The sequence below is a fragment of the Erythrolamprus reginae genome, chromosome 2 (genome assembly GCF_031021105.1).
Source record: "Erythrolamprus reginae isolate rEryReg1 chromosome 2, rEryReg1.hap1, whole genome shotgun sequence".
NCBI classification, from domain to species: domain Eukaryota; kingdom Metazoa; phylum Chordata; class Lepidosauria; order Squamata; family Dipsadidae; genus Erythrolamprus; species Erythrolamprus reginae.
Window position 1 is genome coordinate 98,145,764 of NC_091951.1, and position 23,658 is coordinate 98,169,421.

At 38.1% G+C, this 23,658-nt stretch overlaps 1 protein-coding gene across 8 annotated transcripts in view; it reads right to left on the minus strand.

The window, feature by feature from the left end:
* The window catches only part of DAG1 (dystroglycan 1), a 79,417-nt gene extending 56,529 nt beyond the window's left edge, over positions 1-22,888 (minus strand). For 2 of the 8 annotated variants that reach the window (XM_070738897.1, XM_070738896.1), the window contains exon 1: positions 22,107-22,319. The gene's annotated coding sequence lies outside the window, so the exon portion shown is untranslated. Of the gene's footprint in view, positions 1-18,869; positions 18,889-21,346; positions 22,038-22,106; positions 22,320-22,397; positions 22,494-22,550 lie in introns of those variants that run through there. The other 6 variants (XM_070738892.1, XM_070738895.1, XM_070738894.1 and 3 more) reach the window with 6 other exon arrangements.
* Between the last annotated feature and the right edge of the window lie 770 nt (positions 22,889-23,658).

Sequence of the window (23,658 nt, forward strand, 5' to 3'; positions counted from 1 at the left end):
AATAACAGAATAGAAAACCCAAAGATAATCCATAAAAATAACTCAAGAAAAATAATTATACTAAATTGTTTCATGTACCCTAAATTCTTCTCCTTCCAGTCAAGGCTTGACATTGCAAGAAACAATCACATATTACATATATTTTAAGTCTATTTTACTTCTCCTGAAAAAAAGACTAGCAAATTGAAACCTCTAAAAATTATTTCTTCCAGGCAACCTTGTAGGCACTATCAGTTGTCCTGATAATATAAAATATATTTTAATAGAAGATACACCCTTGTGCTTTTGTTATTTGGGCGTGTATTTTGTTTGTTGCACATTAACCACTCTTGTGATTTGAAAGGTAAACAAAAGTTTGCTTTAATACAGAAGAGAGCTGAATTTTCTATTAATTTTCCATTAAAAACTACCAAATAATGTATGCCCCAAACAGAAGTCCAAGAATTTAGCTGTAAATTAAGGAAATAAAAATAGCATTCTTTTCAGATATTTACCATATAGTTTAAGTCATATATTTGAAGACTTCAAAAACAATCAGCAGCCAGGCCAGGGATTGGCAATCCACAGCACACAGGGCTGCAGAGCTTCCCGACCGTGAGAAGAGGCACAGAGGCATGGAGCGAGACCCACACACAGATACAGAAAGAGAATGGAGAGAAAGAAAGAGAAAGAGAAACACAAACAGAGAAATGAGAGAGGGAGAGAGAGGGATTGAGAGAAAAAGACAGATAAGAGAAAGATAAGAGGGAGGGAGATAGAGAAAAAGAAAGAAATGAGGGAGAAAGATAGAGGGAGAAAGAGGGAGAAAGTGATGAGAAGAAGGAAGGGAGGGGGAGAGAGAGAGAAAGAGAGGGAGTTACCTATTTCCCACAGAAAACACGGAGCCACAAAACCTGGGTAGGTGTGGCTGTAGGGTTCATGTGATTGGATGGGAGTGAGTGACTTCAAGCTGGCCACACCCACCCAGCTTATGTGGCTCCCAGTGTTTTGTTTTCTCTGGGAAATGGGCTCACGTGGCTCTTTTGAGGTTGCCAACCCCTGAGCTAGACCATCATAGATGAATTTTTTTCACTATGTACCCCAGTTTCATACAATAACAACATGAATAGTTATTTGATATGTCTTATACATTTTTGACACCCCTAAGCTGAAAATTTTATTTCAATTAATAAAAACACAAATGAAAATTGAAATATCTTACAGTCCATAAGGACTACATATAACAGGAATATGATGAAATTTATACTCAGGAGATCCCTCGGTGTGAAAGTATCAAACTCCATTCATGCCTATTTTTACAAGTGATAAGAGGTATTAGAGAAGGAACATTTCATTTCAAACCAGAGGAACCTTCATAATGAATGCTGCTTCTGAAAAGCTGGTTGTCCATAATGGAGCAGTAGCTGCAGAATGATGGACAGATGCAATAAGAAAAATAGGGTTGATGCATACTCAACTTGCAGTGAGGTTGACAGACTCAATTTATTAAAGAGCATTAATGGGCATTAAATTTTTTGCAAGTACTGTATAACCAGCCAGTTGAAGAAGAAAAGGGGCACTGGAAGGTTATCTGAAGGACAGTGATGAATATGCCCTTAAGTTAGTACATCAAGAAGGCTTACTGAATACCAAAGAGATGATATTTGTCTATAAGAGCAAATGAAGAATAAAAGAGACATGGCAATACAAAGTATTATATGACCAGTACATAAAACAAACAAGCAGGCAAAGTAGAGATAACAACATCTGACAAAGGCTGAGCAAAGTTGAAGAAAGAAACAAAGACTAATCATGGCTGCACAACCCCAAGCCTTAAGAAAAAAAATGCATACAAAGCCAGAATTGAAAACACACAAGAGACCACAAATGCAATCTCTATAAAGAAGCTGAAGAAACAGTGGACCACCTAGTTAGTTGCTGCAAGAAAATAACACAGACTGATACAAACAATGGCATGACAAAGTAGAAACAATAGTATGCATTGGGATGCCTGTAAATACTATTCGCCTGCAAGCAAGAGCTGGTAGAACCACAAAATAGACAAAATAATAGAAATGATGAAGCTAAAGTACTATGAGACTAAAAACACTTGCCACATAACACTCCAGACTTAACAATTGTTGGCAAGAAGAAAAAAGTATGGATAGTGGACACTGTAATATTGAGACAGCAGAAGGGAGCAAATCACAAAATATAAAGATCTGCAAAGACAAGTAAACATCAACAGCAACAGGTGCCTTGTGTACAATCCTAAAACATCCAGAGGACCATTTGAACACTGTCAGCATTAACAAAATCACCATCAGTCAATTGCAAAAGGCAGCTCTACTTGAAACAGTTTACATCCTGCAATGATACATTTAACACAATTATACATTTGAATCCAGGTTCTTAAAAAGGACTTGATGGATAAAAATGACAAAACCAGCCTAAATAGCTGACTGACTGCGTGACTAACCATATGATAGATTATAGCTGCCTAATTTTAAAAAAATCACAACTTAACAGCTCCAAAGACAGTTATAGTTCAGCAGCTAAAAAAAAAAATCAAACCCACAAACCCACAGGTGTTAGTACTAACATGCTAACTCCCATGCTTGGGAACAAAGCAACATCTGAAACACTTGGGAGAGTGTAAGTCATACATATTTTAGGGGGGAACATGGTTCTATAATAGTTTATGAATATATGCCTCTTCTAGCATTTTGAAATTAACTGCATTAATTATATAAAACATGGATAAAAATTGTTAGAGTGAAAGCTACATCAATTTTTAATCTTTAACAATGCATTGGGAGATGCAATTTATATAGGAGATAGGATTTTTAAAATAAGTTGGTAATAAACAACATTAATTTAAAAAGTACTACTATTCCACTTAAATTCAGATGACCTCTTTTCAACATTTTATTCTTGGATTTAAAACTGAGTGTACAAAAAAGGAAAAAGACCACATTGTGGTCTTTTTCACATATATTGTATATTCTCCAATCCTAACACATATCTCATGGGGTTAGGGGATACTACCATTGGATTTTTCTTAGAACACTGGTATAATTTGGAAAAGAACTAAATCCAGTACCTAAATCAAATTCTGATCCAATGGAAATTTCCAAATCTCTTTATTATAACCTGAGGACTTCGTTATCCTCTGGCGATCACTGCCAAGAATTCTGGGAGTTGATCAACATATTTGGAGCGCATCCAACGTGGGCAACACTGAGTTATGCATTGTGAGGGGGGTTTCTAGACCTGATAAGGTGAATAAATACAAGGAAACCCACAGGTTAACAACAAAAATAAGCATGCCCTTGAGTTGCACTTAAGCCCTAGGGACTACATAAATGAGCCAATCTTGGCAGTGTTAAGAATTTTCCCTTCCCCAACATCAACTAGAAAGGATCTTGGAAAAGGGAAAGTTGTCATAATCCTCTGCCCTGCATTTATCTGAAGTTAGCCCAGAAGGATAACATGTTGGATGGTATTGAAAGCTGAAGAGAGGTCGGGGAGACCAAAAGATGAATCAGGGAGACCCATTTTCATTTGTTTTGAACTATGGAGCTTGCAAGATTATTTTGTGCCAGTCACTTTCTGAGTTGCTGTGGAAATAAAAGGGTGTTCTTCCATACTGAACTCTCAAAAGAAAAGATGTGATGTAATTGCAGTAATAAATAAAATAATAAATATCCAGGAGAGCAAATTAGGCTGTGTTTCTGACATCCAGTTCTCAGATAGCTCATGTTATAGTTTTTAAAATATTATTGGTTTTATTTATTTTTTTGAAGCCCAGCTGAAATAGGCCCAGGTAATCAGCATTCTTTTTAATCATTCTGGAATTGTGAAACAATCGCCAATGTGGGCTTATTGGTTTGAAATGATTTACTTGAAAAATTATAAATTATAATTGCCAAATTGTCAAAAGTCAACATTTTTAAAGTTATGGGGAAGCATGTCTCTGTCTCATCCCCCTAGCTATATTCCTTTATCTAAAAGTATCTGTTTTATCTATTTAGTTATAGCATTGTCTTAATTTTAATCCATTTTATTGTTCTAGAAAGAAAAAAGGAATAAATACAGGTGTTTCCATCCCATTCCAATAGGCTGCAGTACTTGGCTCCTCTTGTATGAGTTCAGAAGATAAACACATTTGAATCTGGTGAATACAATATTTAACCAGTGGCATGTAACTATTGCTATAAGCCTTGAGAAACATCAGGATTTTTGAGAAACTGGTGTGAAAAATGTACTAAGGCAGGACAAACTTCTTCTAGCCCACAACTCTTCCTTATTCTTGATGCGACTGCACTACCACAAACAAGATGCAACTTGGAGGTCCTCCAAGACCCAGAATTCCTGTTCAAGGAGCAGTTGGCAGCAGTGGATTTCTGCACATTTTCATTTTCTGCATCAATTTCACTTCTTCTAAAAGCTTTGCTCATGGTCATTCATGGCTTAGTCGCTTCCTGAATGGATTGCTGCAATGTCCTTGACATTGCCATGGAAGTGATGTGCCGGTGCCTAGAGGCTGTTGGGGTCTGGATGGGTGTCAACAGGCTCAAACTCAACCCTGACAAGACGGAGTGGGTGTGGGTTTTGCCTCCCAAAGACAATTCCATCTGTCCATCCATTACCCTGGGGGGGGGGAATTACTGACCCCTTCAGAGAGGGTCCGCAACTTGGGCTCCTCCTCGATCCACAGCTAACATTAGAGCACCATCTTTCAGTTGTGGCAAGGAGGGCGTTTGCCCAGGTTCGCCTGGTGGACCAGTTGCGGCCCTATTTGGACAGGGAGTCATTGCTCACAGTCACTCATGCCCTCATCACCTTGAGGTTCGACTACTGCAACGCTCTCTACATTGGGCTACCTCTGAAAAGTGTTCGGAAACTTCAGATCGTGCAGAATGCGGCTGTGAGAGCAATCATGGGCTTTCCCAGATACGTCCATGTCTCGTCAACACTCCACGGCTTGCACTGGCTGCCGATCAATTTCCGGTCACAATTCAAAGTGTTGGTCATGACCTATAAAGCCCTACATGGCATTGGACCAGAATATCTTCAAGACTGTCTTCTGCCGCACGAATCCCAGCGACCGATTAGGTCCCACAGAGTTGGCCTTCTCCAGGTCCCATCGACTAAACAATGTCATCTGGCGGGACCCAGGGGAAGAGTCTTCTCTGTGGCAGCCGCGGCCCTCTGGAATCAACTCCCCCCAGGGATTAGGACTGCCCCCACCCACCTTGTCTTTCGAAAGCTCCTGAAGACCCACCTTTGTCGCCAGGTATGGGGAAACTGATATACCCCTAGCTATTATGGTTTATGTATGGTCTGTTAGGCTGTGTGATTGTTTTTCTTTTTATAATAAGGGTTTTAATTTTTTTTTACCATTAGATTTGTACATGGTGTATTGTTGTTGTGAGCCGCTCCAAGTCCTCGGAGAGGGGCAGCATAAAAATCTATTTTTTTTATTATTATGATTATTATGATTATTTTATTATTATTTTTATTTTTATTGTTATTATTATTATTAGGCTAATCTTGAAAAGCATCTGGAAGTTGCAGGTGGTGCTATTTTCTAGCACTACTACTAACTGAGCCTGCCCCAAACAGATGTCCTCCACATATACTGGCTGAGCAATTCTCAGAATTCCTAGACAGTCCTATAGGAAGACCTGAGGCCTTAATACTAGAGCACAACCTGAAGAAAATTGATTTAAGTGAGGTCACCATAATATGGAGTATTTGTAGGTCACTGTTGAAATAAGGGGTGCTTGGTACTCTGTGAGCTTTTTTCTTGCAGATGTCTCATTACCCAAAACAAAGTAACAAGGGCATATAAAAATCTAATAAGTAAATAATAAATTGGTTGATGTCATTAAAAGGGACATATAAACAACAAACCAAGTGAGTGACTAATTTTCCTATACTGGATTTACAAAAGAGACATCTTAAAGCTATGAAGAATTTGGTGAGACAGTACAAAAAAAAGTTAAAAGAAATCAACTTCTAACATATTGTTCGAAGGATTTAAAGATCAAGATTGTTAAAAGTAAAAGGAAGGAATATAAAGTTGATTTACTTGATTAAGGTTAAAATAGATATGGTAACACTATGGTAATTCTTCATAGACTTCTGCTATCAGGATTGAATAACAAAGCTTTTAAGTATTTGTCTATGGATAACAGATGAGCTATAGGAAAAAGAGATCCATCTGTTGTATTTTAAAAGGTTATAAATTAAAATTGTTTGTTTGTTTATTGGATTTATATGCTGCCCCTCTCAGAAGACTCTGAGTGGCTATACTTCTTATGATGAAGGGAGGTCATTTATTATTTTTCTTCACTCTGCTATTTTTCTTTTTCTATTTTTCATTTGTTCCCTTTTTTACTATTTTTTCTTTTTATTCTTTTATTTATTAGTATCAGTTTTCATATTTTAATTAGTTTTGATTTGATATATTTGCAGGATTTTTATAGGAAAAACTGGACATATTTTACTAGAAAGAATTCTCATAAAGCCAAACTAGTCAGCATTTTTGAAATTGAGGAACAAGACAGAAACACAGAATGTAAATAGCTGAAGTAAAAAGTAAGTTAATTAGGGAATGAAAATGTTAAAAGATTTTAGTACTAGAATCATAACTTTCAGAGTGCTGTGCTGCAGCAATTATATGTTTGAAAAAAACAACCACTTACTTAGGTCAGCAGTAAGAAAAACGATGCCACAAAAACTAAAGAGTTTTTATCATCTTAGCTTCTGTTGATTTGCTAAAGAGGTATTGGCAGACCAAAAGGCTTGTCAGTAAACAAAAAAGCTTTAGTGTCTTAACTATGGAGACTTTCTGACAATCAGGAACTCAACAAGAAAAATCAAAATAATTCCTCTGTGTAAAAGAAAACAGTTAAAGTATTTACTTGCTATGTTTTCTACATTGGCAAAACGCTTCAAGTTTTCTAAGAAAACATTCATATTAAACATATTTTGGGGTCAATGATCAAGTAATATGCATGTCTCTCCTCCTTTTCCATGAATTAATGTGGTCAAGCAAAATGTGATGGCCAAGCAAAATATGACTGTCAAGTGACTGTGGACACATGGATCAGGAGGAATTAAGAAAACCTGAATACATTATTACAGGGATGGGTAATTAATTTTTCCAAGGAATTATCTGAGAAACTGGGACTGTTGTGGAGGACTAATCCCCACCAATCTGCCTGACACTCTTGCTGCCCCACCTGATGCTGCATAGACACCCTCGACTCGGCTAATGCCACTATCTTCATCAATGCCCTACCTAAACTTGATTGAATCCGCAAGACTTTTGTTTTAGAACGGGCTGCCCTGGACACAAGACCGAGGAATGCAATGAAGCTACAAATGTCAGGTAGGATATGCGTCTCGCAGCCCTACCCACTGCGAGACCCCACCAGGCTTCAAAAGGCCTGTGTGCATGCGTGGGGGCAGCGCGAGGGGGTACGCATACGCAGAGGGAGGGAAGGGATGTGGGCACGTCACGCATGCAAGCCCCCCCCTCCCCTTTTGGCACACGAACCAAAAAAGGTTTGCCATCACTGCCCTACCCCATGCCAATAAAAGAGGCCAGACTGGGACCACCCATAGGGTGAATGTAGCCTGCGGGCCATTAAATGCCAGATCTGCTCTAGAGATTATAAAATGAAATGCCTGGAAGGCATGTTGAAGATTACTAAAATAAATTCTGCCCGTGCAGAAATCCACTACTATGAATCCAAGCAAACTGCTACTAAGTGTTATTTAAACATTTTTAGTGAAGCAGAGTTCTAGTACTGAACAGTTCTTAGATTTAGAAATATTTTCCTGGCAGCCAGCTGAAACGTACTTCTATAGCAAATAGTTTCTTATCCTGGAATAACTGAACAATATTGACAGCTTTTCTGGTGCTTGAAACAAGTTATTTATTTAAATTTATATCTCTCCTGTCTCACTCTGCAAAGTGATTCTAGGAGGCTAACAATTAAAATAATATAAATATATTTTAAAAATTAAGTAAGGAGAGAAGTAAAAGGCAAAATCAGTACAGTGATATCATCTTCTATGTTAATTCATCATCCACCTCCAACATAGAGTTCTTGGTTCTTAGCCTGGTCTACCACTCTTCTAAAACCTCCCAGCCAAAACGTGGTGATCTGCTGGATTAAGTGGAGCAGGCCGATACCATTGGAGTGAAACGCTTCCTTGGATAACCTGGTCCCATGCCATAAAGTATTAAGCAACACCTTGAATTGAACCTGGAAGGAAATAAGAAACCAACGCAGCATGTGTAACAGCAGTGCTATGTGCAGCATTTTATGGGTACTAAGACTATGTACCACTGCACTGTGTACCAGCTGCAACTTCTGAATACTCTTCAAGGGTAGCTTCATGTAAAGCACATTGCAGTAAACCAAACAGGAGATGACCAGAGCATGAGTGACTGAGCACAAGGCCTCACAATCCAGGAAAATACACAAGGGACATACAACAAAAGGCCATGCAAAGGTCCAATGCCACTTGCTCTTTTAGTAGGAATCATAAGTCAAGAGGACCCCTTAACACACTGATGGTGAACCTATGGCACGGGTGCCACAGGTGGCACTTAGAGCCACATCTGCTGGCACACGAGCAGTTGCCCTAGCTCAGCTCCAACATGCTTATGTGTACTGGCCAGATGATATTTGGCTCACACAGAGGCTTTGGGAGGGCACTTTTGGCTTCTAGAAAGCCTCCAGGGGATTGGGGAAGACACTTTTACCTTCCCCTGGCTCCAGGGAAGCAGTTGGAATCTGGGGAGAGCGAAACATGAGGCATGGGGCCCATCAGAAGTTGGGAAACAGGCTGTTTCTGACCTCCAGAGGGCCTCCAGGAGGCAGGGAAGTTGTTTTCACCCTCCCCAGGTATTGAATTATGGGTGTGGGCACTTGCGCATGCGTAATAGCACACGCCCACACTGTTTCGGCACCCAATGGGAAAAAGGTTTGCCATCACTGCCCTAACAAGTTGTGTTCTGGGTCTGTTGGGGTCTAATGCATCCAGAACAAAAAATGATAAACTCTCAAAAGCTGAGAGACTCTATACACCTACAGCTAACTCCATCATACCTGGATTCAGCTGAAACCTGTTGCGCCCCGCTCCAGATGCTCACAACCTCCAGGTACCACAAGAAGGCAAACACAGGATTTCTTGGGTCACTTCAGAACCGAGATACATAGTTGAGAATCATCAGCATACTGAAAATACTTCATCACATAGTGTCAGATGATCTCACCCAGCAGTTCATGGTTAAAAAGAAGCAGTCAATCATCAATGGTATGGAAAGTCACCAAGAAGTCAAGGAGAGCAAAAACACCAATTATATTTCTGTTCCAAACTGGTTCTGAAACCCAGCTGGAAGGAGTCCAGACAATTTTTTTACACAGGACTCGCTGGAGCTGCAATACTCTAGAAGTGTTTTAGACTACTTGCAAGTTTTAAGATGCTGTTTAAATGCATGTCTGCAATGAAAAGCTAATCTAATGGTGGTTAAAGCACAAGGTTAAAAACAAGGAGGCTGTGAGTTGTAGTTCTGGCCCAGGCCTGAAACACTGAATCACTTTAGTTCAATAACTCTCAGCCCAACACTTCCAACATAACAACAGATTTGTTGTTATGGGGACAATAAGAGAAGGAAAGATATGTTTGCCATTTTTCAGTTATTTATAAAATAAAGACATGATTAAGAAGTAAAAAAAAATATTGTCCAAGTCAGTACGAATTTGGCAAAACAGTCCTAGAGCCAAAAGCCTGATTAATCATATGATGTTTTTATAGAAATAAATCTAAATAAAATTTCGTCTTGGAACATAAGGAAATGGCCATTAATTGCCAAAGAACTGAATAATGATGCATAACATTCAACTTCTGGAGAATTGGTTTCTTAATTCCTATTTAGATGTTAGATACAGGGCTATGCTATAAACCCTGCTTTAAAATAAAATACATTCAAAAACAATATAAACTTTATAGACTGCAATTTGCAAAGTGAACACATATCATCAAGACAGTATCAAAGTGCCAGAAAATATTGACCCAGCCCTCCACAGAAAAAGTTTACAGTACAGTACTAGCCTTTCACAAGAGAACATATTTAACAACTTTTTTTTTCATTTTCCCCTCAACAAATATAAAACTTTCTGTATGAAAATTATTCACAAATGTAAATCAAACAGTGGATTTAGTAATTCCTGACAAGAATAATAACCTTTGCAAAAATGTCTAGAATCTTAGAGTGAGACTCCCAAAAGTTTCAATCTAACAAGTACAATAACTTTCCAGAGTCATGGTAATAAAGCTAATTCCTTTTCAGTGAGTGGGTGATGGGGGAGGGGGCTTGTAAATGGAACAAGTGTTTCACTATGAATGTACTTTGCAAATGTATTTTACATCACTTCAAAGCTGTAAGACAGAAGCCTAATTGTATAAACTTTGGTCCGTAGCCTCATCATCACTTTTCATCACCTCAGTTAGGACTTATTTCTCCAAGTAAAGACTTTCTAACGATCCCTAACAAGTACCGTGGACTTTCTGTATGGACTAATAAGATATGAAATGCTGAAAAGTTTCTAATATCCATTCATATGCCTTAAAATGGGGCTCAGACTCTAAGAATCAGTCTACTAATTCAAAAGGCAAGTGATCTTCTTACAACAGTTCATTTAGTGACCAAAGTTATGACGACACTGGAAAAAGTGACCATTTTCACACTTACGACTGGCTGTATCCTCATGGTCATACAATCAAAATTCAGATGCTTGACAACTGACTCGTGCTTATGGCTATTGCGGTGTCCCAGGGTCATGTGATCACCTTTTTCTACCTTCTGACAAGTAAAGCCAATGGAGACACCAGATTCACTTAACAACCATATTACTAACTTTATAATGGCAGTGATTCACTTAACAATTAGAGCAAGAAAGCTTGTAAAATAGAGCAAAATTCACATAACCATTGTCCTTTTTAGCAAGCAACAGAAATGTTGGGCTCAATTGTGGACAGAGATTGAGGACCACCTATATATTAAAAGCTTCATGATTACCATTATTATCCCAAATTACTCATTTTTCAAGGAAAGATCAAGGAGAAAGTCATTGTTGACTAAGAAAAGCTTTGATGTTCATCTCAACTTTGCCAAATTAGATTAACCTGGATTGTTTTAGCTGCTGTTTTAAATGGATTTTAGCTGGTATTCTCTTCTCTTTTTGCCTGTTATGCTAGTATAAAGACAGTATATACTGTATACCAAGAAAAATAGGCTAAGAGCTTGTACCTCATTTCCAGGATTGTTTGTAGTTTGAACTTACATCTCAGATATTCCAAGTGCAAAACAAAAACAAGTACAGTGATACCTCGTCTTACCAACTTAATTATTTCCGGGACGAGGTTTGTAAGGTGAAAAGTTTGTAAGATTAAACAATGTTTCCCATAGGAATCAATGGAAAATCGATTAATGCGTGAAAGCCCAAAACTCACCCCTTTTGCCATGGGAAACCCCCACCTCCAGACTTCCATGTTTTTGTGATGCTGCGATTTCGCTGAGGCTCCCCTCACTGGGAAACCCCATCTCCTGACTTCTGTTGCCAGCGAAGCGCCCGTTTTCGCGCTGCTGGGATTCCCGAAGTCCGGAGGTGGTGTTTCCCATGGAGGGGAGCCACAGGGGAATCCCAGCAGCGCAAAAATGGGCGCTTCGCTGGCCACAGAAGTCCGGAGGCGGGGCATCCCAGTAGCGGCGGCTTGGGTTTGTAAGGTGAAAATAGTTTGGAAGAAGAGGCAAAAAAATCTTAAACCCTGGGTTTGTATCTCGAAAAGTTTGTATGACGAGGGGTTTGTAAGACGAGGTATCACTGTATAATGAAGACTGTAACTTCAACTTTGAACAAATCTAAAGGATAAAAAATGTTGAAAAGCCAGTTTTAGGTTTTATTTAAAATTCTATCAATTTCTTCTAATCAAATAATATCCATATTCCCCACAGAATGCAATAACTATTATCAATGTCAAGTGCTTCAATAGCAATAGCACTTAGACTTATATACCACCTCATAATGCTTTAAAGCTCTTTGCAAGCAGTTTACAGAGCCAGCATACTGCCCCCAGCAATCTGGATCCTCATTTTACTTATCTTAGAAGTATGCCTACCTCAACCAACCTAGAGGTGGCACTTGGAAAGCAGTCAGGTACTCCAGGTCCCTTTTCACCAAGCCGCGGATAATCCGGGGCCCTCACCGATGTTATTGCTCTGTTAAGACTGCATTTGTCTCTCTTCAACCCCACAATAAGCTATGAAGCACAAAGGAATCGGGTGCACTGAACTGCTGGAAAAACTTTCTAAACAAAATTCTAAACAAATCTTTTAATTTGACTGCATACTGAAATCAGAATAAAAATTATCAGAAAGAAAAATAACTTTGCTTGACACTATACAATGTAAGCTTATGTTTTACGCATGTTTTAGTAGTCAGATGTTTCATGCTAGGAACAAATATGTTCATCTACTGTACTGTTCCAATTTACCACCTTCATCCTTTCTTAGCATAAGGATTTAATACTTGGTAGAGGAAACTGTGCTTAACATTCAAATTAATATTCCATGTTTCTGATAAAAAATATAACAACTTGAATAATGCTTATCCACAAGATTCTTTGTTTGCACTGCAACACATACTCCCTGGCAATTGGCTTCAACTGTATATTATAAATGAAAATTATATGCTCATAAAATATGAAAGTGGTCCAAAAGACATTCCTACAGTCAGATAGGAACAGTAATTTACACATATTTACTTGTGAACTCAATACAAGCATGTTTTAAAAACTAACTTAAAATTTCAGCATTAGATGGATACTTATTACTGGCGGCACTACAGATGCCCCCCCCCCCTTCAATTCTAATATGTTGTTGTATGTTGTTATACTTACATACTTAAATGCATCAATTGAAGTCTGAAGGGATTGTAGCTCTCCAAAAACCTATTAGCATTCCAGATATTTCAACTTCTTAACAGGATGTTCCAAACTGGCATGCTAACCTATATTTAGGATACTACTGTGGAGCAACCAATATTAAAAGTAAGCAAATCAGCATGCCTGGACTAGTATAAATATGTCTGCAGTGCATTCTAAATTAAGCAGCAGCACACAGACTGGAGATGCAAAGAAATCTTATTGAACAAATTAACAACACTGTAAAATTAAAGCAGCAAAAAAAATAAATCAAAATTGATTCCACTAAATAACACAAGTCACATAGTATGTTTGCACAACATACTCAACTTACTCAATTAACCTGTTTTCTTTGTTCTCAAAAAACCAACTGAGAAATAACAAACCAAACGACTTACATTCACAAAATTACCAAACTAAACCAACCAACACCCCCCACACTCTAAAGTGAGAAGTGAACCAAGTTTAACATATTCTGCTAATGCAGCTTGTGCTAATGCAGCTATTAGTTGTTCAACTGTCTCAGGTAAGTGTTGTGAAAACAAATTAAGATTACAAGGAATTCATGTAGCATGGATATTTATTTATTTATTTCTCCAAAATTACCAAACTACAGGAACAGGGCAGGGAGCTCTTTAATTGTAATTGTTTTCTATTTATAGAGTAGGATGTTTAGAGATACTTCGCCAAGGTGACATAAGCAAGGGAAGGCATGGCATAAATGGTATTTCATAAGGAAAGAGATAGTATTTGACTCTCATTTTCTCATTCTCTGATGATTAATAGGGTAGAAAAACTGGATTGAATTCAATGGTTGTCAAGTAGGAAACAAATCTCAAATACATGATGTTAATCAGACTGAACTTCTCTCTAATCCTTTTCCCCCATTCCCCAGAATCAACCATTATCCATGTTCTCAGCCCTATGAAAATCATTGTCCATTTCAATTTTCCCAACGCTGAATTTAAAAGTAGCCCAAATTTTCATGGATTTTTAACTTAGGACAATTTTCACGGCAAACCCTGAAGAGTACTGCTAAGATGCTTAATAACATTTCCTGACCTTTTTAAACTTTATAATATCATTATAGCCCAAAATGTTAAAAAACCTAAAACTAAAAAACTAAAAAAAAACAGAAACAAAAAGTTTCCCTTGATTTAAATGACACAAAATGATGAAATTTCAGAATTTATTTATTTTTGATTACGGTATTTTAATTTTTTATGTCATCCATCTTCCCTATGAAGGTAACTCTGGGCATCTTATAAGAATGCTTATTTCATGACACTAGACCTGGGGTATGCAAAGTTGGCTTTTCTATGACTTGTGGACCAACTCCCAGAATTCCTGAGCCAATCATGCTAACTCAGGAATTCTGGGAGTTGAAGTCCCCATGTCATAGAAAAGCCAACTTTGCCTACCCCGAACTAGACCAACTTAAAATACCCCAAAGTCTGCAATAAACATCAATTAAACGTTTTACTATATAATAAAAACTACATTCAAATTTGCATGCATGCATAATATTAATCTGAGAACAAAAGATCATAATTGTATTAACCAACTATTAATTGCTCATTATCCATGCTAAAAAGATTTTTCAGGTCTTTATTAGGTACCATACATTAGGTACTTCATGACCTAATAGTTCCAACTCCCCTTACTACAAACTAAGCAACAAATTTTGTTAGGAAAATCTAACACCTTTGAAAATAAATTTGTTAACAGCAGCTTGGGGCTTTTATACCGTTTTCTTTAATCTCTTGATGTTCAAAATTTGAACAAACCAGAAGTTAATATACTGTATTGTGAACAAGGTTTATTGTGAACAATTCCAATCTACTGGTTTGTCAACCTTACTTCTGAGTTAAGCACATCTTATCAGCTCCACCTATAATTAACATTACTGGTTTCACATACTTTTGTTATGACATTCCATTACTGAACAGTAATGAAAAGTTACAAGTAATCTCTGTAATTGCTTACACAAAACTCTGACTGATTCTGACTGATTAATTACATCTTTTCACTCCACTGCACAATGCACAATGGCTAGAGACTTTCCCCTTTTCCAATCCCTAATAAAATGTAAAGCCAGCCACCTATTCCTACTAGGAGAATTTTTTTCTTGTCAAACTGATAATATCTGTATGGGAGCTATCAAAGATAGTACTAACCTACTTTTAGAGATGAAGATTTATATTTCCCCTATAAACAATATTAATTCTTATATATTCTTCAGGAAGTTTATATAATTGACATTGGTTTTCTTTTGAAGGCATTTAAAAAAATTGCAGTAAAGAATGTTATCACTACTGATCCAGAATTTATTAATTCATTATTAAAACAAAAGGCAAAATTGATTCAATCTGCAAGTAAAATTTTTATACGAATGGCTTATTTAATTCCATTAAGCAATATAAAACATAAATGAGGGACACTGTAACCCCAAAATTCTGCACTGACAAATATTGAACTAGGTAAAACTGAGATCTTTTGGAAGTGAAATTACTTTAGATACTGTAGATACAATTTTCTCTAAAAAGACATTTACAAATTACAACAGAAAAGTAGTCAGGAATCCATTTAATTCAACAATATTCCTGTAGTAGGAAGTTATGGTAAATGCTTTCAGGAAGTTCATGAGCAAAGCACTGACTACTTGCTTTGTATGTCTATATACTGGTGATAAAATGTTCCCTTATTAATCATGTTGGATCTCCATGTTTGCAATACTGAGTTAAAATGTCTATCCTTAAGAATATATTGATTTCTTCCATTCATTTTGTCTGAGACAAACCAGAATTTGATTACTGTTGAAGCCACCATTTTCTCAAAAGTGACATGAAATTTTCAGAATTCAGTGTTATCATCGCTAAAATTGCTTATTGTATTTGCAATTGTTCTGGAATTAAAAATGTTAGTTTACTATTAGTAATAACCAGTTCTATACATTAGACTGACATTTATCTATCTATCTATCTATCTATCTATCTATCTATCTATCTATCTATCTATCTATCTATCTATCTATCTATCTATCTATCTATTGTTAGAGTTGAAAGGGACCATGAAGGCCATCGAGTTCAACCCCCTGCCCAAGCAGGAACCCTATAGTACACCAGTCAAGTGGCAGTTCAATCTTCTTTTAAAAATGTCCAGAGTGTTGGAGTTCACAACGTCCGCTGGTAGGTTGTTCCATTGGTTGATCGCTCTGACCGTCAGGAAGTTCCTCCTTATCTCCATGTTGAATCTCTCCTTGGTCAGCTTCCAGCCGTTGTTCCTCATCCGGCCCTTTGGTGCCCTGAAGAATAAAGTGATCCCCTCCTCTCTGTGACATCCCCTCGTATACTTGTAGACTGCTATCATGTCCCCTCTGGCTCTCCTTTTCTCTAGGCTATCCATGCCCAGTTCCCTCAGTCTCTCTTCGTAAGTCTTGGTTTCCAATCCCTTAATCATTTTGGATGCTCTTTTTTGCACCTTCTCCAGAGTTTCAATGTCTCTTTTGAAGTGTGGTGACCAGAACTGAATACAGTACTCCAGGTGTGGTCGGACCAGGGCGTAGCAGAGTGGTATTAAGACTTCCCTGGTCTTGGAGTGTATTCCCCTGTTAATGCAGCTTAGGATTGTGTTGGCTTTTTTAGCTGCTGCTGCACATTGTTGGCTCATGTTTAGTTGATTGTCCACCAAGACTCCGAGGTCTCTTTCACAGTCGCTACTGCTAAGAGGGGTTTCTCCCAGGTTGTATGTGTGTCCAGGGTTTTTTCTGCCTAGGTGAAGGACTTTGCTCTTGTCGATGTTAAACATCATTTGGTTGGTGTGGGCCCACTGTGTTAGTCTGTCTATGAATATTTCTATAAACATAAATATTTCCATAAACATAAATATTTCTAATTCCCACTAGAAATCCTGGGAGATTTTGCTGCTTGATTTTTTTTTAAAAAAAATTGATAATACATTCAATACTCATTTCTATTATTTCACTGTTCTTTCCTACATGAGGCATTGTTTCTTTATTCTATAAATGATTTAAATTTAAATAGCTTTTCTTTACATTAACCATGATTATATAACAGTAGAGAACAAAAAAATAGGTGCCAATTTACTCAAAAATCTCAGAGAATTTAATAGAAAAACCAAAAATGATCTACCTGTATTCATTCTTTGTTACCAGTGCCTGATGCCTTTAAAGACTAAATAATTTATTTCTTGGTGCAATGACTTTCTGGCAATGCCATCCATGTAAGACAATGAATATGTGCTGACACATATTCACTTGCTGTGGCTAGTGAAATGTCAAGATATATTCAATGTCTCTGATTATCATTCAATAGTCAATTCACAAAGTAATAGTAGATATGAAAACCTATATTTTGCACCTTTTTTCTTCTTTTAGTAATTAAGAACACTGATAACACATCCCAAGATAGCTATATAAATATTTTGCAACAATTAAGTAGTCATTTTTTTCACTGCAATATCAAGTATATAAAAGTTCTATATGCTCTATGACTCTTAAGATACCAACTCTGCAATAATTCTATCATATTTGTTGTGGTGGTGATTTCTAAAGCTACTGTTACAATCAATTTCTCAACCAATCAATGTTGGTGATAAATTAACGGCTTGCCACAATGATTATTGACTTCACATATTATTTTGGAAGGGCTTCCATTATGAATTAAGTCTCAAGGTACCAATTTGCTAGTTAAATCTTGTACAGGACCAAGTAATTATGTTTTAAAAATTAGGAATATGAAATTTACCAGAGTCTCTTCAAGAGAAATGAAAAAAACACTTCACATGTGTTGATATTTAACAATGGAGTTCAACAACTTATCAAATTCACAATTAAAAAATTAGGTTACTCTTCCATTTGTAGTATTTACTGAAACAGGCCAGAATGTATACTTCAAATGCATTCTTGATTTTAGATACTGAAGTTCCCTTTAGTCAAGGAAGAGTTATAATTAAATACAAGGTAGCTAAAATAGAAGCAAAATGTATCTGGAACTCTTTCCCGCCTCCCAATTTTTTTCTCCACCTTCTCAAATACAGATTCAACATGTATACACTTCCAGTATTACATACACCATACAGAGTTCATAATTATACATTTTTATCCTTTATTCATAGACCCATATTTTTTAAAAAAAATGTTAACCAATACCAGCCTGACCTTTTAATTGCCCTTTCTGGCACCCTACCCCCCACCCTTCCTCTTTCTCTCTTTCCTCCTTCTACCTACTTTCCCTTCACTCCTCCAAAGCCTCTCTCTCCTTCTTTCTTTCTCTTTCTTTTTTATCTCTCTCTCTGCTTTTCACTCCTTCTCTCCCTTCCTTTCTACTTCCTCTTCACCCCTCTAATACCTTTCCTGGGTGTCATAATCTTTCAGGCTAAAATAATAAATACTTATATTAGCAGAATGTTGCTGTAAAATCCACTTTGAAAACAATATCAATCACTAATTTTCTAATTTATTGTCTATGACTCCAAGAAACAAATGACTTTTTGTTTTAGGTATATAACACCAAATTTCTCTTCCTTGCCTAAAAAAACCCAATTAATTTTGTCATCCAGATTTTCCACCTAATTAAACCCCACTTTTAACTTCAACTTGTCCTCTTTACTTTCCCATATACTTGTGGTTTCTTATTCCTTTTCATTATAAGGCCTGTTTCTCCCTCCTCTTTCTTAGTCTCTTAGTGACGGTAGGCACAATGGTGCGCTTATGCACGCCCCTTATAGACCTCTTAGGAATGGGGTGAGGTCGATTGTAGACAGTTTAATGTAAACAAGCATTACATTAATCACTATCAACCTAGATAAATTGGTGCAATGCTCCCCAAATGTCTGAAAAAAAATCTACATTTACTTACTAGAGATATTTAAAGGATTTCTGTTGGAGTGCATAGGAATATGCTCATTCAAAGGAATGCCTCCTTCATTTTTGCATACATCAGTGTTCATGTCATGCCATCTGGCTGAATACAATGGGCAACTTCCTTTGAAGGCAAGAATCCCACTGCATGTCAAGAATTGGAAGTGACTGCATGCTCAAATTATAATGAATGCAGAGTCTACATAGAACTGCAAACCTCCAGTGAAGTCTTATTGGAGAGAGATAAGAACATATTCAGCAACAGCCTGTAGTTTGTGTGCATATTAAGTATGCACAGTACTCTTTATTTAACTAATTTAGCATAGCAAGTATGCAGCACAACTGATACATCATTTGGGAATTAATGAACAAACATAATTGGTATGCAGGTTACAGCCAACATACCACCATACATCTTTATTAAAAGGAACTTTTCCTCTTTCTCTATGCATTTGAGAAAAGAATGTAGCTCAGTAACACATTTAAAATAGTTAGGCCTTAGTGAAAAATGGGGATCCATAAAACATCTTGCACTGGGTACTCAGAAAATTAATTTTTTGTAACTTGAAAAACTTCCCTTGTCCCTAAACTAAGGAATGATTTTGCCCTAAATTATTAAGAGCTATCAGCACAAGCAAGGGAACTCCTTATGCCGAACCAAAAGTTGACCCTCAATTTTTTTTAAAATTCACTTTGAATGTTAACAAAAAATGTTAGTACCGTACATTCTATAATAAACCTGGTAATATTTTAGGCAGTAAAAGTTATACAACTGTTTCTTATCAAACCAGATCAATATAAAATACTGGATAATTGTATTGTCTTTGACTTGCCATTTAACCAATACCTCCACTGAAGTCCCAAGTAACTTGTAATTAATATTAATCACATAATTATTCAGTGTCTTAAGCTCGATAGCTAAATACCACCATATTCTGATTTCATATATTAGCCAGGAGTCCAAGAGAGACTTCAAAATTATAGCCCTTCATTACAAGAACACCTTCACACAGGGAAAACAACACAACTGCATATCACAGAGAAAGAACAGCAGGCATAAAGTTACTATACTGTTCTCTGTTAAGGACAGAACACTAACCTTCTATCACCAATTCTACTAGAAATGGAAAGTTGAAAAAACATTTTGGTCTCAATCTATCCTTCAAATACTTAAGCAAAAATAACAGCAAAGAGAGACTGTATTGAAAATAAATAACTGTTTTAGTTTACTATTAACTCTGAGTTCAGCATTTGCCTCTTGAAACTTTTTCACTTGCCTTCTTCAAATATCTTCTTAATTTGCTTAAAGAGCAGCCTCTCAAATTGACATAAATCCAGAACATAATTGTTTGAAAAGTAACATAAAAATTAGCACATCATTTATTAAGGAGTCAAATAATTTCAAGATAGAACACAAACATCTTAGGGATTCATACTGTAATGTTTCAATTTAAAAATCAGCAAATGACGTATGAATTAATGTGGAAGCTGTGTACATAGTAACTTTTCTCTGTGAAATATTAATGGAGAAAAAGAACAGAGAAAATCACTCTGCTTACTCTCTCAAAGGGTCAAGGTCTAGTTTTAGAACTCTAGCACAAAACATAAAAAAGTAAACCCTGGGGTCCTTCCAGATTTACAAAAAAAATCAGCTGCCTTTCTATGGAAAAAACAAAATTTTAGTTACCTCTTTTCTGATTCTTAATTATTCTGCATTAAGGCAGGAAATTAAAAACTTTATATTAGATTTTTAAACTTTTGCTGCAATCATGCTTTGAAGTTCCCCTTCATTAAGATACTTTATTAAGGTAGTTAAAATGTACTGTAAATTTTTCTCTAATGGATCTCTGTTACTGTAACCTTCATTGGAATTGTTTTAGAGCAGTTAATCAGGTTTAAACTATCTACATATATTTAAAGGATTTTATTTCTTTTGCTATATTTTTGCTACATGCATGATAAACAAGGCTTGTCAGTATTATTTCTTGGAAACATAACTTTGCACATTAAATACAATGTTTCAAGTAAGATATATAATAGGGGTTATTTCCCCAGAAGCCAAGTCCACATTACATACTTAAGCAACAACTATCAGAATTTTGGAAATCTTTAAAAAGATCAATTATGAAAAAGCAGCTGGGTCTAATTCCTACAATCAGTGTAAATAAGTTCTGTACACATTAATGCATCTAGAACAAATAATTGTGGAAATAATGCAATATGGGGGAAATGTCCACTACAACATCAGCTAAGGAAGTCACTATTTGAACATGCCATATGCAGAGGATTTATAATTTAGCTGAATGCTTGAACTAAATTCAGCTTTTGAAATGCAATGTTCATTCTCCATATGGTGGATACCAGCACTTACTGGTATCATGACAGCATTACCTACAAGAATAACGATTCCAAGACATTACTTTAAAGATCAATAGACCCTCTGGTGAATACATCGATCTTTTTAAACAAACTTACATTTAACTTGTCAATGATTCCTGCAGGCCTAACTCTCCGGGCCACATAACATAAAGTTAACTTTAATATAGTAAACATGCACCAACAAGAAAACACTGTCTCCTACCTAGTACTTAAAAAAACTCCTAGTACTTCCAACTGTAAAAATTAGCTACACAGCTGCAAGCCAACCAGTACATACTTTACTGACAGCAAAGGATTATATTTCTTGGTTTCCTATCTTACAAGATTGTTGGAAGGCTCACAGAGACATAATGCCGAGCACTTTTATCTAAACCAAATTACAGTGCTGCGAATAAATGAATGTTGTACTATTCTAATCGGCATATAGTATACAATGGAACTTTTAACGATTTCCCAACCCTTTTTGGGGGGGGAAATGTCTTTTAACTTGGCCATCTCCAAAACTTTTGGTCAAAACCTAAAGAACCTTGCCTGTTCAGTAGTAACCATATTATCTAAACGATCTATTCCTCACCAAGGAGGAACAACTGCAACGTTTCCGAGAAAGGCCTGCCAACGATCACTAAAAATGGCAAAGAAACAAGAGCTGCCCACCTCGGCTGTAAAGAGAAGACCGCATAGTTTCCTAGCCTAAGTTTTTATTTCCCACCGTTTCTCCGTTCAATGACAACCGAGCCTCACCAAACCTAGCTACGAGGCGCCTCAGCGCGCACCTCCACCACCCCGCTCCATGCCCAAAGGCCACCTGCACCTGCTGAGCTTGTCTCGGTTGCCTACAAGGATTGCCCCCGCTCACCGGCTACCTCGCGGCCACACGTCCCTTCGGCCGGGAGGGCAGCGGCCCAGGCCCAAGGTGATAAGACCCACGCCGAAGAGCACCAGGGGAAGGCTATCCACACCAGGACGCGGCTGTGAGAGGAAAGGAAGCGCAAAGAGCGGGGAGGGGGGGCTGTGAGAACGCCCAAAGCGCCAGCCGCTGCAACTTAATCCCCGGCGCCGGGAGGCCTCAGTACTTCCCGGAGTCCCCTCAACCGTCGCCGTCCCCCTCCCCCTTACGAAGCTTCTCCGGCGGCCCGGGCTCACTTACCACGGGGCTCGCGCTCTCTTTGCCCACCCCGCCCCGCCAGCCCTTGCGAAAGTGCGGCCCGCGAGGAGGCCGCTCCCCTCCCGGGACCCCGCCACCGGCACAGTGACCGACAGACCAGGCGACAGAGCAAGCGCGACGGCGCGCGACACGTACCTGGGGGAGGGGCGGCGCACAGGAGCCTAGCAACCGCCGGCGCGAGCGCGCCACAACCAATCACGGAGCCTGCCCGGGCTCGAGCTGCAACACACACATAACGCCGCTCCGGCAGCGTCGGCTTGTTTGGCCAGCAGCGGCGGCAGCAGCCCTGCCCAACCTAACCCAACTCGTCGGACTCCGCCTCACGCGCCAGAGCTCCCCCCATCTACCCGACCGCAAGACACGCCTCCTCGCCGAGCCACGCCTCTTCTTCGCCGTGCGCGTTCCTCGGGCTGCACCTTCTGGGATCTGCTCACTCTGCTCCTCCCCCCACCACCACCCGCGCCCCAACTCCCAGAATCGAGACCACGCCCCTCCTCCTATTTCCGATTGGACAAAATTGAGTAGGATTTCAGCTTGTCGGTTTCCGATTGGTGGGTCCCGACATTCTTGCGGGAGGTGAAAGAAATCCGGCACATGCATCGCCCCGCTGCGAAGCCCGCCTGGGTTTCTCCTTTCCTCCAAGGGACAAAACACAGGAGGGGGATGGCAGTGCTTCCATGAGGCCTGGCCTCATGGGCTCCATTGCAGCGCCTCTGCATAGAACCCGACGCCAAGGTCGAAATCTTTTCAGAAACCTTAAAATTATCCTTGTTTTTGTAGGGAACTGATGCGGTTACACGGGGAGGAAAGAAATATATATATTAATATATTATTATTATCATTTTATTATTATTAATATTAATAATATATCTCCACATCTATAAGATGCAAGGAAAACAGCTGCAGAAAAGGGGTCAATAAAAGCTATGGAGTTATGTTCCGAAAAGATTTATTTATTAGATTTATTTATTTATTAGCCACCCAACTCCAGGAATCCCAATATCTGAAATATTGGAAATTTAGCTTTCAGGATCCTAAGTTTTCTCCAGCATTTGAGTGCACATGTTGCATTTGGAGGGTAGCTGCTGTCTTGGGTTTGTGAGCTGGCCCAATCTAGCTGGAGAATGGCCAAGTTGGTGAGGGAGCAGAAGGATACACACAACCGCTTTGAAATCTCAAGATTAAAAAAACCAAACAAACTGGCAGTTCAGCTTGATTTCTTCAGTAAAGCCAGAGTTAAGTG